A 16,883-nucleotide genomic window follows, 5' to 3' on the forward strand; every position below is an offset into this window, starting at 1 on the left:
GGCATTTAATGCACAGATGCCATTTGCTTTAAGAGTTAAATTGCAAACTACTTCTACGCCTCAATTTATCATGGGAAAGTAGGACATCTGGACATTTTCCTTGCTATTTCAAGGGGTTAGGCTTCAGACACATAGAGCTCACCTCACTGCAGTCAGACTGCTGAGCTCTGGGGGGCCTTGCTATTAAGGTTTCACAGATTATCCCCATAGGAGCACCCTTTCTCTACACTTGCTAGTGCTTTTTCCACTCCAGCTCAGTGCCCACTGTTTTAGCTTACAAAACCAGCAGCGAAGACACGTTTAAGGTAAGATGTCAACATGACCTACAGAGGCTGCACACAGGTGAGTGCTCTGCACCGGGTACTTCTTTATTGTTTGTGTCACACAATGAGCAAGGGGAGAGCCATGCAAACTTCCTCTCCTGGTCACAGAATCACTAAGATTGGAAAAGGCCACTAAGATCACCAAGACCAACCCCAACCCACCCTCACCATGCCCATAACCATGTCCCTCAGTGCCACATCTCCATGGTACTTGAACACAACATCAATCTTCATACCAGCATACCTTCCTGCAAGTACCTTTTAAACCTTCAAGACCAGGCATACAGCAGGGGGACAGGCAGACCTGCTGCGTTCTGGAGCTGCTTTGGCTTTGGGTAGACAAGTTGCATGAATCAGTTCAATTGAGAAATGCTCCACTAAATGCAGTACAACTTGGGTAAGTGTTAAGGGTTTAGAATATTGCTGGTAAGCAAACTTCTGACACATTGGTTTTACAAGTCACTATTAATGGAGCCTGAGAAGCCTGCTGTGATGGACAACTGTGTTTGCTCCAATGAACCTGCCAGAGCCCACCATCAGTGCAGCCTGCAAAGGGAACGCATACCTGAAGCAGTGTGGCCAGCATAGCACCTCTTGCTAAAACCACACTTTGAAAGCTAAACTTAAGCTGACTGAGGAAAGTCAGTGCAAGTGACTTCAATTGTTGTTCCCATGTCACTGCTATTAGCAGAGCAGTGTGTAAGGGCACAGGCAGCACGCCACTGCCACAGGCAATGCACACACACTAACTCCAAGTCTCCCCAGCAGTCACAATGGGCACTTTGCTGACACTGGTGTTATTTTACATGTCTGAGCTCTAGACATCCAGACACAGCACACACAGAGCAGAATGTTTCTTTTTTTAGTGGCTTTCTTCAGGGATGCTGAAGGGATTTGACTCATTTATGCAAATGAAATAACTTGATGATACCCTTTCAGCAGAAGATCTAGACTAAGGCATCCAAGCAACGTGCGGAAGGCAGCCCGGTTTCTAGAACCGACTTTTGCCTTCACTGTTAAACAAAAGTCTCACTTGTGGGAAGCTTTATCTTAGCTGTAGTGTTGCAGTTCATGTCAGTTTTCACTTTTATCCTCATTACCCATAAACTCGAACTGCACAGCAGAAGGCACAACACTTTTGTCCAAAACCCACCAGCACAATCCCCTCCTTACCCACATGTTTACTGTGAAATTCAATGGCGGTTCTTCGAACACTGCAGTTATCTATTATTTATGGTGAGGGTAAATTGACATTAAGCATCCGGATTTCTGTCCCTTATAAAGCAGCTCAGCAAACAGAAGCACCAGGGTACAGACTTTGCCATTTGCCATTTTGCTCTGCCTTCACTTCCCATTTTGCAAAAATCTGTTTGCTTTTGAAACGGTCAGTTGTTAACAGCAAAGCAAAAAGGAGATTTTGAATCCTGAAAGCTTTATTACAATCATCTATTAAAGCTATGTGAGTGCACAGGCCATTGAATTTCATCCATTAAATCCTACAGCAAGCCCATAACTTCTGTTTCAGCTGAAACACGTTCACTTTTTCTTCAAAACTGGAAGTTGTTTACCACTCGGTGATTACTTCTCCGGCAATATCTTAAACTGATCTCCTGCCTGCTTTCATTCCTTGGTTGTTTCTTTTTTTTTTTTTTTTTTTTTTCAAAAAGTGAAAATGAATTAAAGTAGAAAGGCATATTAAGCAATACATTGAAAATGGATTTAGACAGATTGCTGTAAATAAGCCCCTTCTGTCGTCTACCAAACTGTTACTTAACATACCACCAAAGGAATCGATTGGTGCTTAAACGCCAAACAAAAATGGAATTTTAATCTTTTCTTTAATCACTATTTAGTGTGCCTGGCTCCAGCCAGAATAAAAGAAGAGTGGATGGAGATGTAAGCCAAGAGCTTTATATACTAGAGGAAAAAAAGATGTGCTGAAGTGCATACAGCTAATCACAGAGCTGTTCAGATTTCAAACCCTGTTCAAACATTTGTTTTGTTGCTTGTTTAATTACTATTTTTTAGAACTGAGGAGCTATGGACTGCAGAGATGATGGCATTTTTTCCACCCCAGGTCTCTTCATTTCTCCCAGCACCTCAGCAAGTGCATCTTGCTTTCATACCCTACAATAAGTTGCTGAAGATGAGAAAACCCTCCAGAAAACCAGCAGGGAAAGGAGAGCAAATAGAAACCATTTGCTTATTAAAGGAAGCTGCAGCCAAAGGCGGAGGTAAGTGACACGCCTGTGGGCTAACCAGAGCTGGGTCAGAAAACACTGACCAGACAAACTCACTGTCAGAGGTCAGTTTTGGTTATAACCCCTATAAGCACTGCTGACAACAGCTGGCTATTTGAAACCAGCAATTCACAGGATACGTGTACAACAACAAAGGTGGCATTTCCACCTCTTCTACTCATACACATTTAGCTTCCACAGGCCAGAAGAAAGAATAGTTCACTTCTGAAAGGCTGTGCCTGAACTACATGAGGAGAAGGGGGATTAAGAGGTTCCCCAGCACTGTCTCCTCCACTCACACCAACAGCTGAAAAAGCCTTTCCCTCTGCAGCACTCTAAACATTTTGCAGTGCCAAGACATGATTGTTTGCAATCTGTTTGCTGGCAAAAGTTACATCAGAAGCAAGATGCAGTTAATACAGGCAAAGCAGGCCGACTGCTCCCATCCATCCAGGGGCACTGTGCAAGAGAAGAGCATGCACTTTGTGTGTAGTCTGCCATGATCATGCTCCAGCAAAGCTGGAGTAAGGAAGACATGGCCTCAGCACCGTGCAACTTCCATTCTCAGTACTAGTATGAAAATATCTGAGATTTTCAGATATCATAAGAAAGAAAAATATCTCCACCATCAGCTGGAGGTACGCTTTCTAGGTCAGGAAGCTGAGCATGACCTTGGTTAAGTCACAGCTCTTCATTTACTGGAAATAAGAGATGGCACACTACTAGGAAAAGAAAGCTACTAAAAGCCTGTCCTACATTCTATCCAAGTGTTTTCAAAAGGTTAATTTCTGAAGCTATTTCAGTTCATCAAAAATTTAAGAGCTACATTAATATAATCCATACGCTCAACATTTCAGGAACGGTTAAAAGGCAATGCAGAACTAAATGGCAGCACATCATGGCGAGAGATTAAATGTTTTAAAAGAAAAAGAAGAAGTACTTCTCCCCAGCTGTGTCGTGACTCAGATCCAAACAGCAGGTCTGAGTCAGACCTAGAGGATCCCTGTGCAATGCCAAGATCCTGCAGTTTGGCCGTTGTGCTCTTCCCTCCCACCAGGAACACCAATAAAATGGAAATCCATATGTTCAGCCTTGGGCTGTTCTTTGAGACAGTCACACTTCAGGGTACAGAGATAACTTGCTCAGCTCCTTCAGGAAGGAAAAATGCAGCATGGGCCCTCAGATCAGACCTTATCCTGTGTCAGGAACTGGGACCACAGCTGGAGCAGAAGCAGCAGAATGAAGTGGGCATGTGGACATGGAGCAAAGCCTCTTCTGCTGGAGTGCCCAGGGATGCTTGGCAGCTGCTTGCAGAGTTGCTGAAGCAACGTTTCCTTCCCAGATGGCCAGGCATGCTACACCTTTGGTGGACAAGGTGGCCTACTGCTTCAGCATTACCCTATCCCAGCTGACTCACTGCCTATTAACGCAGAAAGCTTTTTGTATGGAGTGCTAGGACAGTACTTTGTTGATCTGAATGCCTTTGCATTCCTTCATTTAAGTTTTATTCGACCTTGGTTGCTGAAAACCCCTTAGCACAAACCGATTTTTATCTACAGAAGCATCCTGGTTCATCAGGTGATTAAAGACTGAAGACATCAGTTAAGGACAGTGATATGACATCCAGCTCGGCCGTCTGCCAAATGCTTCACACTTTGTTCCTCACTTAACTTTAGAAGTAATATGATGGTTCTGCAGTGTTTGCTGTTCAAAATCTGCTTTTTGACTAACGGACTGGGCACGCACATGCACGATGCCTCCTCAGTGTCAGTGCAAACAGTGAATTCCTCCCCAGCTTCCAGCACACCTGAGAGCACAGTGCTCCCTCAGACTCTGGCTGTTCTTACCGCTGCCAAAAACCCAGCTGAACCATTTTTAGACTTCAGAACAGTTCTCATTGCTTTAATTTGCCCACAAACTCTTCCTCATTTTTTCTGTTCACTACAGTGTTTAAAGCCCTTGGTATCTGCAGAAGTGCTCTGTTTCCCACGTAGCAGCATGCCTCAGGAACCTGCTCCGAGTTGTGGGATAAGCTCCTGCGGGCATTCAGCTGCATCAGAAACGTTATTTTCCCCCTCAAGCAACAGGCACAGCTCTCTGACCTTGCTTTAACATACAGAAACACATTGTAAAATTCCCAAACAAGAGTTTACTCCCTGGGCTATCTTCCCAATGAGACAGGAAACAACTGTTAGTCACATTGCCTGAGGTGCTGCTACGATGAGCTGCTCTGACAGTGAATCTGTGAGGTATGGAGATGGATAAATCATCTCTGAACTGCCAGTCAGAATGAGATTAAAGACTTCCCAAACCCTCCCCCTTTGCTTTCTGCTTCACGTGCTTCATGGGAATTCTGCACCAGGTGAGCTCTCCCAAGGAACCAACACATATGCTGTACATCAGCATGTCCCCAAATGCCCTTTGGACTGCAGTTCCTGGAAGAAGACAAGGACAATATCTGCAGAGATGCATGTTGTTTTCTGCAGTATTCAGTGCATTCAGAAGTTTTAAAATGCAAAAAAAAAAAAAACACATTCACAGGAATAAGAATGAACAAGCTGGTATGGAGATCGACGGACAGCTGAAGCAGAATCCTCCAGATGTCTGTGTACATCCATGCTCCATTTCACTGCAGAGGACACTCAAACTGCAGCAGTTTCCTGTATGGACATACTTTGCAGCACTGCTGCTGAAATGCAACTTATCATAGACTTACAGGTTGTACTGCATATGCAAAAACACTTGACTAATCTGCATTAAGATTTAATAAAAATGCAGGATATAAGAGTCATTAATTCCATCATTTCCGTGTACTCCCTGTACCCACACCATAAACTCCTGCTCAGATTCCAGGAACATTAGGACAGTCAAAGATTGCTCAGATGAACACAACTTCATACTTTGGATATTAGCAGAGATTCACACCACGTACTGCAAAAGGAGTAATTCAGATCTCATTAAATATATCACAACGATCATAGTGTATGCCAGCAAATACTACACAAGTGAAGCTCACAGGATTTGGACAGCAAACATAAAATTACAAGTAAGCTGTGTGCCACAAGTAGTTAGGCCTGGTAAATGCATGACTGCAAACTGTACTCTGCTCAGTTTGCAAAAATTATAGCATGTAACTGCAGAAGATGAAAGATCATTATAATTTACAAATTTCACAAACTTGCAATTGAAGTGTCCCTGGACAGACCTTGGGAAACTCTGGTATAACGACTGAAGGAGGGGAGACAGCTGCTGAAGCTCCGATGAGTTGTGAAGTGAGGATAGGACAGAATCTATCCATCACGAGTGCAAAGAAAGAGGCCTAAGCATGTCCCTTAAGGCAGATGAATCAAGGTGAAACCACGCTGCACGGATCTCAGTTTTGATACTTGCTAAAGTATAAACTATGCTACAAGTGTGCCCTTGCATTTTGTGATCAAGAGCCACTGATGAGACAGGAGAATAGATAAATATTTACATGAGGCTGGATTTGGCAGATTGAAAACTTAACCAATAAAAAGAAGCAATCTGGATTTTACCTGGAAGAAAAGGCAGAGCATTACAAGGTATACAGAAGACCTGCAAGAGTCCACAAGGTCAAGAGACCTGCAGGCTTCGGAACAGCTGAGATCAGATGGTTACCTCTCCTTGTGGAAGTTGGGCTTATGCTCAAACTTACTAAAGTAAAACTCAAGGGCATGCTACAGAAATGCCCTTGAAAGATAATAGAAAAAATAAGTCTTTATCTATCATTGGGATGGATAAATCATAGATTTCTCCTACCAGGAACGTGCAAGAGGCAAAATCTGACCAGGAGTGATGTTATCTGCCAAAAAGTCAGACTCAGGATATCTAACATCTACCAGTGGCACTCACCTGCAACTACAGGAAATCATTCCCAGTACCAATTCCTTCTTAGGAGATCACTGTTGCAATCAAAGAATAAACTGTTCCTCAGAAGTTGGATGGCTGACACAGAACCTCCTGCACCCTTCCTGCTGCTGACATCCTAATGAAGACCAGGAGGACAGCAAGCCCAAGACATTGAGAGACTTGCAGACATCTTCAGAGATTGCTTTTCACATTACCTTCTGCTACCAGGAAAAATAACTTGCTAACTTCATACTTAAACATTACTTGAACAAAATAATTCCAAATAACTCCAATAAAGCAAAGAGAAATGTACACATTTTCTTACTTTCCATGCTCATCACTCAGTATGTGACTTCAGGACTCTCACTGTGACAGCTGTAGGTAAGAAAAAACAGTACTTACAATCAAACATGTTTATTACCGTTACCTCAGGTGATGATCAACTGTTGCTTCGCCTCCTAGTTCATACTGCTAACATCAGACTCAATTTGGCTTTTTAATTAGAAGCAATGGAGCAAAACCCCATTTTGCTGTTTTTTCAGCAACAGAAAAATCACCATTTTCCTTTCAGATAATTTTAAGAGCTTTGAAGTAAATTCTCTATCAACTTCCTGGCAGACCTGATGCTTCTTGACAGCGTTAAGCTAAACTGAAAACATCAGCACTAAAAGGCAACATTTTACACGCCTCTTCTTCCCGAGAAGTTATTTAACTGCTGTTCAAACAAGGAGAACATTGCAACTAGCAATAGAAAACGCATATAGATCGATGCCAAAATTAATCATGCTCCTCTCACAATCAGACTTCCTGAGATCACCTCTGTTACTCAGAAACATTTGAGCCGTCCTGCCTCCAGTTTCCTCGTTCACGCTGTCAGTTCAATTGATATACTTGTGTTTCATTGGCATCTCCAAGTTCTCCTTGAGCATAAGACCAGGCACCGACTGCATTATCCCACTCTGAACAAAAAGCCATGAGCACCAACACCCTATTTCAGTCTTCAAACATCTTCCAGAAACACAAGCCATCAGTGACAGGTTACAAAGACTAAAGACATCACACACTTAAGGTCTAAAATACCACCGTGAACCTGGTCGTTGAAGGTTATCCCAAGGAAAGTTCTGGCACCCTAGAAGTTGTGTTTAGAATAAAGGATATCGGCTTCTCATTGGCTCAAATGCTGAAGTGCCAAGTATATGTACCCAGTAAGACAGTGTCTACCACTCTTCTCTCCTCCCTCCACAGGGAAGGCATTGGCAGAACTCTCCACATACTTCACACACCACACATGCCATCTGGTCACATTTCCCAAGTCCACTACTTCTCTCCTAGCAAGCTGCCCCTTGCAAGCAGTCTGCTTCTACCCATTCTGAATACGTTGTGAAATTGTGACTATCAGACATCTTGATGCTGTCCCACAGCTTTTATTCTCCATACCTCTACCCAAGACTGAAAAGAGGCTGACCCAAGGCCAGGAAAGTACTAAGTAATCTATACTGAAATCTAGAGGCTAGATAAATCCTGGGTAGGTATCTTGGTCCATCCTAGAGATTCCTCTAGTAGTGATCATTGCTTAACACCTGCAGCTGCAAGCTGTAATATAGCAAGAAATTACCTGACTGCCCAAGATGCCAAGAGGGGCAGCAAGGAGGATACAGGATGCCTGGTTAGGATACAAAGGGAAAAAATTGGAACTCTTAGGATGAAATTGGTTGGACCTAGGAAAAAAGTTATTGACAATCTGAGGGCTATCATCTCTGACTGCTTGTGGAAGACAGATGAGATACCCAACAAATGGCAAAATACATGCACATCTGGGGAATTGAGGACAAGAGGGGTTGGGAATATAGATACAAAAACTATGTACGTGCACCAAAGGTGACAAATTGCTGTAGAGAGACACTCAGAGAATAACCAACAGGTACTAACTGTGGCAGTGCCAGGATAAAAATCAAGAAACAGTCAGCTTCTTTCTGGGATGAGTAACAACTGTGCAGACAGGAGGGAGGAGATGCATCACTTCCCTGAGCGATGCAAACACGAGTAGGCAACAGTCTTGTTATTGCTAATATCCGAATTGGAATTCACTCAAATCTAATCAAAATCTACATGTTTTGATGAAAACATCCAAGTCATGTATCAAAATTAGCTATGCCAGAATCTTTCTAGACTCACTAAGATTACCTATTGATTTCAATGTTGGAATAACAAGCACACTCGTTAAATTTGATGCTGCCAGCTAAGTGGAAAACAGAATTAAAACCCAGAAGAGGTCCTGACAAAACAGAACGCATCAAAAATGTGGGATACCACTCAAAGTGTGACTAAAAAGGCATTAACTGTATAAATGCAAGACATGACTCACTTCTTATGCAGCATTTCAGCAGCTGTTGTGTCATTTCTGGGTGATGACAGATCAACTGTATGCATCTGTCCCACCCTTTGTAAGAGAAGCAGGGTTCTTCTTGAGATATTTACAGACACATTACACACATGCAATTATGGGTGCTGAGCAGGGCAGAGATGACTAATTAGAAAGGAAGGATATTAGCAACAGTCCTCTTTTCACACAGTTGCAAAGAAAATGGGGAAGCATGAGATTAAAAGTATGGCACATTCAGAATTATGGCAGTGGCTTTTCTGCTACAGGAGAAATTAATATGTGCCTTCTCAGGCCAAAAGCTAACTAGACATTGAGGAGTCTCATTTTATCACAGGGGGCTTAAGGGACACATCTCCCTTGAGTTTCAACTGAAAACATCCAGCTCTGGAAGCCTTCACTAACTGGTTTATGGAAGCTTAAAGTAAGTAAGGGCAACAGAATAACCTCACGAGCATCCAGCAGGAAGCACAGAAACTCAACACATCATTTTCAATTTTCCTAAATCTACAGCACAGCAGAACTATATTCCAAAGAAACTGAATTATTTGGAGCATTTATTGTCCTTCAGCATCATTACGACAGCAGAGAACTTGGCCTTATAGCAAAGTATAAATTCTCTTCTGTACAGCACACAGCCTGACCGAACCATAATGAAGCTCCATGGGACTGAGAAAAATTGCTGTATAGGAGGACATTCTCTGTAATAGAGATTTTGTAGCTCGTTGTACTAGAATCAAGCAACCAATCTGACTCAAACATGTTATACCTAGCATTTTTATGAGTCTCACTTCACACTGAAAGAATACCATTTAAGCATTGACAAAAAAAAAAAAATCAATAAAGAAATAAAACACATGGTCATACATAAACACACCACAGAATGGCCAATATAAATACCTCACATTTGCCTAGGTGTTTTTTCTACCAAGGCTTATTAAACGGGCAAAAAATAAGTTCATTCTGCTAGGACTGTTTTAACAAGGGAAGGCTATTAGCAGGTCTTGGTGAGGTGCCTCTGAGCGATTCATTGTATGCATGATCTCTCTTGTGTCCTCTGAAAATTTATGCTGTAACACTTCAAGGCAAAAGCAGCACTGGTAAAACTGTATTACAGCACAGCTTACATGAACAGAACACGGTGCTCCGTTTTAACAGCTTGGAGGAATTTTCAGGAGGAATCTCTGTTTAAGCTTTTGTAAAGTCTTCCTGTTTTCCTTCACTGGGAGCAAGAAGTGAGGTGTATCCTTTACCCTGGATTTTGGGTGTTCCCAGAACACGAGGGCAGATATTCCAGGAGGAATTCAGGTGGTCTTTGAGTTGGTAACCTTGTTTGTAGCTACTGTTCAGGCAACATCACCCGCAGACAGCACTTCTTCCGACACCACAGCAGATGTGTCCAAGTCAAAGCCCCCAAGCTATAAAAAAAGAACAATTTCTTCAAATGCTACTTCGGGTGACTTGATGCTCCTCCTCAAGGGCACTTTCACTTGTTTTCAGATGCAGATAGATACAGGAAAGGAGTTATGGTAAGGGCTGTCCACAATGTGGGCAAAGAAGAATTCTCACCGCCTCTGAAAAAGTAATGTTCAGCACAAAAGCAATGTGAAAATCATGAGTGTAACATGCAGCAATCTAGAAAGAGCTCCAGATCAGCCCTTTCAGACCAGCCTTTCCAATACCAGCCTCATTTTGATTTCCTTCTGCCCGCAGGAGCATGGATATTCTGAAAACAGAGCAACATTTCACCATTTCTTCAGTACCATTTGCAACTGAGACAGGCAGAGAAGAGCCACCTCCACTTGAAGTTTGACTGGACATTGCATGTAGCATTAGACTTGCCAGATTCTGTGCCACAGTTGATTGCAATAGGATAGAATTTATTTTAGAAAAGGTTTATCTATTTCAAGCTCAGTGTTTTTTAAACATTTTGAAAGATGTGAATATCTGCTGAGTGGGGAGTAAGCAGGCTGAACAAACTGAGACTGAACTGAGTCAATTAGTGGTAATGGACTGGGATTATTACCATAAAAGACTAAAGTTCAAAACTTGATCTGTGTTATAAACGAAGAATCAATCTAATTAATTTTGCCAATAACCATTCTTTGGAAATGGCTTTTCCATCACTGCTCAAGAAAAAGCCCTGACCTGAGGACTCAGAGAAAGACCAGGGCAGCTGAGGTCAGCCAACGCCATCCGAGACCTACTGGCCCTTTTGAGACTGATCTGCTGAACACAGAGAGATTTCAGAGATCTTTTTTGTTCATGACAAAGGCCTACTTTTCTGACACTTCTGCAGTCTTTCTGAAAATCCTGCCAGCACTAGAGTACCACTATATAACAATTCAAGTCTAATGTAACAGGAATGCAAATTCTCTTGATCCTTCTGAAAGTAAAAAATTTTTCCATTCAAGAATGATTTTTCACAGATAGAATGATTATCACAGATAGAGACATACAAGGTTATTACCAGTTACTACAAATTCTTTCTAGGTTATCACAGGTACTTCACAGAGGACAAACAAGGTGTGAACACTGCAACTTCTCAAAAACTTTTGGCATAAGCACATCAGCTAAGTTCTGAATGACTTTGCTAAGGAGGTGGACATCCCTACATGCTCCATCTGACCTTACTAATAATCATTCAAGCTTCAAATCTGCTACTAGAGTCTCTGTTGTAAGCAATTATTTGCCTCCGTGCAAAAATGTTAATTTCATGCTCTGTAAACATCTCCTTGTGAAAGACCAGCCTGCCTATAAAGGTTGCTTTTGACAGCCTGATGACCATCTTCTGCAGCGACTGAAGCATCCTTCTGTAGGTAGCAACATCTGTTCTCCCCTCAGTACAGCAGAGGACAGACAGAGATGACAAGTGTACAGGTGAATCACATATAATGACCTTTAAAAAAGGGAGCTGGAGGGCTCAGGCACTTACTTAAAACGGAGCAACTTGACATCATAAAATTAAAGACAACAACTGCTTGAAAGTAGCTGTAACATGTCATAACATTCCATCAATAACCTACTGTGCAAAATACTATTTCTGCAATGCTCCTATTAAGAAAAGGATTCATGGAAGATGAAGGCTGGTGTAAGAAGGATGACTTTTTAAGTAGTAGTGGAATGACAAGAGAAAGGCTAGTTGTCAAGCTTAGGGGGAAAAAATATCATGCTTTACCAAAACCAGCAGTGAGAAGTAGGCAGACTATTTGGCTCATAGCACCAAAAACAGGCACTGTCCACGAGATCAGGGAAGATTATGCTATACTGCAAGCTTTCTTCCTCCCAGTGTTAGTCTGAATCCCCAAATAAATCCATCAGATACATACAATTTTAATTTTCAACGTCAGCACATGTAAGAGAGAGACAAGATAAAATATTTAAGGCAATATAAAAAAGCAACCAACTTCTGAAAATGCTACATGTGAAAGTTACCACCTTTGCTAGAAAGGCAAGAAAATCATAAATATGCCAGGCATCTAATCTAGGGAGCAACTCAACTTGGAATAATTTTATGCTATTAAGAGATGCACACTGAATATGGACTCAGATCACTTCATAATTCATATCTAACACACATTAAAAGTCAGCAGCATTGCAGAGCTTGTCGGGGAGGTCTTCCAAACACATCTGAATCCATTGCGACATTTGTAAAGAGTGATGACATGCTCCTCCACCTCTCTTAAAGCTTTCACTTCTGTGTTGCCTTGCAGATGCCCTTAACGAGGCCTATTTTCTCATGCCTCATGTTCTAAAGTACCCCAGGGGCCACGCAGATTAAACAAACTGGTCCTTTTCACTCCTAAGAACATCTCTTGAAACTTGAAGTAATAAGCAAAGAGACTTCAAATTCTAAGTCTTCATATGACACTTCGAGATTAGGAAATGTTTATGTCTTTCCCTAAATTTACTGCTCTCAGAAGAGGCCAGGCAAATTCACCACCCCCAGAAGCATAAAGCAGAGCAGTTGCTATTATGACTTAGGAAAGTATAAAGCTCAGATGTCAGTGCTTCTATAATCCCATTCTGGACAGCAGCTCGGAAGCAGGCTGCACAGGACTAGACTTTCACAAATTACATTAGGAAGAAGAAGGACCATAACATTTACTATAAAGAAGAGATGTCAATCTTACAAAGATAAGAAGAAAGATTCTTAATATGAACAATTTGTTGAAACTACTTTCCAATTCACAAAGCAAAACAGTTCATCTCACTGATGTAATTTAGAGGAGCTCCCTGTACAGAGTTGTACCAGCACAACTGAGCAGGACACGATCTGCAAAGTGAGGACAAGACCAAATCACCCCTGCCACTGAGACAGCATGCTTCCAAACCCTGCTTAACACACGCAGTTTGATTACTGGATTGTTACCAGCCAGGCAGACTATTTTAAGGTAATTCCTTTGCCATTCTTGCTATCACTGCCATTAGCAAACTCAATTCACGCTTTCATGCTCCTTCAAACAGGAACATGTATCAACCTCCAACTTTCAGGCTTATTGAACCACAGAGTTTTAATCTCTTGCCTGGCAAAGCAGAAAACCTCTCATGTCAAAAAGAAGGGAAACCTCAGCGCCAGCCTGAGGGAGTCAATAACTGCTTCCTGGTAGGTGCAAAAAATTCAGTATATTTTTGGCTGCTCAGTACACTTTGCTTTAATGTGCCTAGACAACTTTCACCAGTTGCTACAATTTAAAACACCTTCCCTATATAAAACTTCAAATGGGCATTTGCTGTAGTTTTCAGAACTGCATCAAGCTCATGTTAACGTGTTAATTGCAGTGACAGCTGAAGATGACCCCAATTAAATAACTCCACAGCAACAATATTCTATTTAAACAATGCTGGCAAGTTTCAGAAAGACCACTGCCTAAAAGAAGAAAAAAAACCAACAGTCCACAAAAATGAACCACAAAAAAATGCTTATGTAGTTAAAAGCCTTCATCATTTAATCCTCCATACTCAGTCAGAAGCATTCAGACTGTCTGTAATAATTTACATAGCAGCTCTCATTACAGTAAGCCAAACATTTCATCCAAGAAGGGAAAGTACGAAGAAACTATAGTGCATGGTGGTGATGGGGGGGGGGAAATAAATAAAAAATCAAACACTTTTACCTCCACAGTTCTCTTAAATGCATTCTCAAAAGCAGCAGTTGCTTCAGACAAGCCAAGATATTCCAGTTAGACCACAGGGACAAGAAACCCTGCCAAATTCCTTAAAATCAAATAGAAGCCAACTTCTTGCTAGTTTCCATTAAAGGTGGGATCGTTTTCTTTTCCATAAAGATGCTGAGCCAAAATTCAGAGCTACTACAGATTTCAATGTATTCATATCTTGTGAGTGCTGCTTGGAAATACAGTACGGTTTTTGATTGATGTTTCTGAAAACGAACCTTAGTAGAGAACTGACAGTTCTCCATAGGACATCGTGGAGCCTCTATATGTAAGAGATGGAGAAAATCTCAAGGGAAGAACAGCTGAAGAAGAGCCAAGTGAGGTAAGGGTGAAGGAAACCAGAAGAATGTACGGGTAGAAGAATCCTGGCAAGCACCTCAGGCTCCATAGGCATTACAGAAAGGGGACTTCTGAGCAAACAAAGACTGCACTGCAGCTGAGGGCACACCTATCCTTGAAATTTTCTGATGAAGTGGTCATAAGAAAGCAGAGCAAACTCTACAGACAGTGGAAACACCCTGGGTGATGGGAAACTTCTCTGTGGCTCAGATAAGCAACCACTAAGAAAAGACAAGCATTACAGACAGAAATATTGAGTTTAAACTTTTCTAATTGCACACTGTAAGACGTGAAAACATGCTCAGCTAAGCACATCCAACCAGAAGCTCTACAGCACTTACTGTCAGCAGAACTGCCCCCCTCACACATTTGGCACACATCATCTTCCAGTCACTACCTGCCTGGGAAGCATCAAAACCTGAATGTTTCATTCATCGTAGCCCGACAATATGAAGAATTGTTTTATCCTATAGGAACAGAATCAAACAAGAAAACTCCTCTTTGCCAGGCATCACTGAGAGCCTTTGTTGAGCTGCACAAGAATTCGGCATAACCATTTCATACTTAAAAATAAGCGTGCAGCAGTGAATGTTTGCCATCCTGAAGCATGGGGAGATTTGCTAGGAGGATTATATTTAAGCAGTTTTAAACAGTAATGGGAAGTAGCAAAATCCAAATCATTAGACTTGCATTTGCTTGGTTCGGCTCCTGCTGCAGGGCAGCGTGCCACACTCCTTCCAGCAAGCAGGTAGGGCCCTGCTCAAGTAGTTACCCATTGATGCTTGCCATCTCTAATCTCCTCTTGGAATTGCTCCCCAGTGCCAGGCAGACTGTGGGGATTTCAGCGAGCACAAGCTGGCTTATACCTTAACTGGTCCAAAGCTGGAGGAAGGTTCTTTAGGGGGTACCATAGACACATGTGGAGATTTCCTGTGGTTACTCTGCAAGGTATAAATCAGATACACTGTTAACCTTTATAAGGGAATGGATGTATCTTGCTCAGAATTATTTTTTTACCCATAAAGTTATCAATAACACACTTAAGCAATCCCTATTTCCCTTTCAAATTCTCCAGAAACATTTCAGTGGAAGCCCCCACATCTAGAGAATTAGGACTGCCATTACATGGAGAACTACCAGCATATAAACAACTACATCCATTTCAGATGGATTGCCTCTATGGCACCTCACTGCCTGGAGTGCTATTTCTACTGCCTAGCTTTGAGCAATTAATCTTTCAGCGTTCAGCCTGTCCACTGAGAACTCCGGGTGCTGAATACTGGATCACTTTTTAATGAGGTGTCTACAGCAAAGCATAGATATTTCCCCAACCATTCTCAGGCTATGGAGAAATGAATGACTGGTTTACATACTGGGGAGACAGGCTGCCTGAATTTTGGAAATCGAGGATATGTACATGTAGATTGCTCTGAAACTAATGCCTCCTATTTATTTCCATGGAAAATACAATGGATACAAAGTGCACATCATCACTGTTTGATGGAGCAAGCTCTCAGCTACAAAATGCTATTTTTCATCATTAACTATGTGCTTTCACTAGCGATGAACAAGACCCAGCATGCTGCACTCACACAAACTGCATGGCCCATCCAGAGCATGGCTTGTCATTCACATCAATGTCACCACTGCTGAAACGCACCACCCGCTTCCTCTCTGTGCTCACATCCACTGGTTGGTCTCCAGAAACATCCAGCAAGCACTGATGAATGTCAGTGGGTGTTATTTCTTCTGCACGAAGGAATTCAGTGACACACCTTTGCTTCACCTGCACTTCCATGTCAGGCACTGTTCTGCCAGCCTGCCCCTCTGCTGCCAGCTGTCACACAGAAATAAAATGTGATGGAATATTGCTGGGAAGATTCAACCTCTACTGCCATCCCACCAACATCTGCCTCTGGAATCATGGTCCAACAGAATAAAACAGGAGGCACTACTTTTAGAGCAATGAAATGCAACAAGAAAAAAAAAAAGCATCAAATTCTCTTCATTTGAAATCCTTCACCTTAATCCTGAACAGAGTAACTGAAGTATGACAGAAGTGTCTGTAGCAGAGGGCTGTGCCACTGGTGCACAGAACGCAGCGCTCCCATACGCTCCAACACATGCTCCTGCTCAACGCTGGCAACCTGCATGCACAGAGAAGTTACACATTTCACTCCAGCATTTAAGCACCATGTTGAAGGACCATCTCAAGCAAACACTCACCTTCTAGCATTAGCTATAGTGGGCCAGTAAATAACAGACTGCCTAAGACCATCCGTGGCAGCACTTGTTCCCGTCCCCATGTGTGCCCCTACTGACTAACATCTGTGCACGCCTTGTAAAAGAATGTTTGCAGCTAGTAAATTCCCTGGCAAGGGCAGAAAGTAAATTCTCTCGATTCAGACACAGAACGTTTAATTCCTAAAACTTTATTTTCAACATTTCCTCAGAATACACTGCATGCAATATTTAGAGCTCCTGGCTTCCAGGAGACATTTGTCAAAGCACATTTAGAAGCAGTAATGTCTAAAACATCTGCAGCTGGTTATAA

At 42.1% G+C, this 16,883-nt stretch overlaps 1 protein-coding gene across 1 annotated transcript in view; it reads right to left on the reverse strand.

The window, feature by feature from the left end:
• GALNT10 (polypeptide N-acetylgalactosaminyltransferase 10) overlaps positions 1 to 16,883 on the reverse strand; it is a 74,057-nt gene that overhangs the window by 38,663 nt on the left and 18,511 nt on the right. The gene's annotated exons all lie outside the window — the stretch shown is intronic.

This window comes from Cyrtonyx montezumae, unplaced genomic scaffold (assembly GCF_038088225.1).
Source record: "Cyrtonyx montezumae isolate F1298 unplaced genomic scaffold, pur_monq_1.0 scaffold_18, whole genome shotgun sequence".
Taxonomy (NCBI): domain Eukaryota; kingdom Metazoa; phylum Chordata; class Aves; order Galliformes; family Odontophoridae; genus Cyrtonyx; species Cyrtonyx montezumae.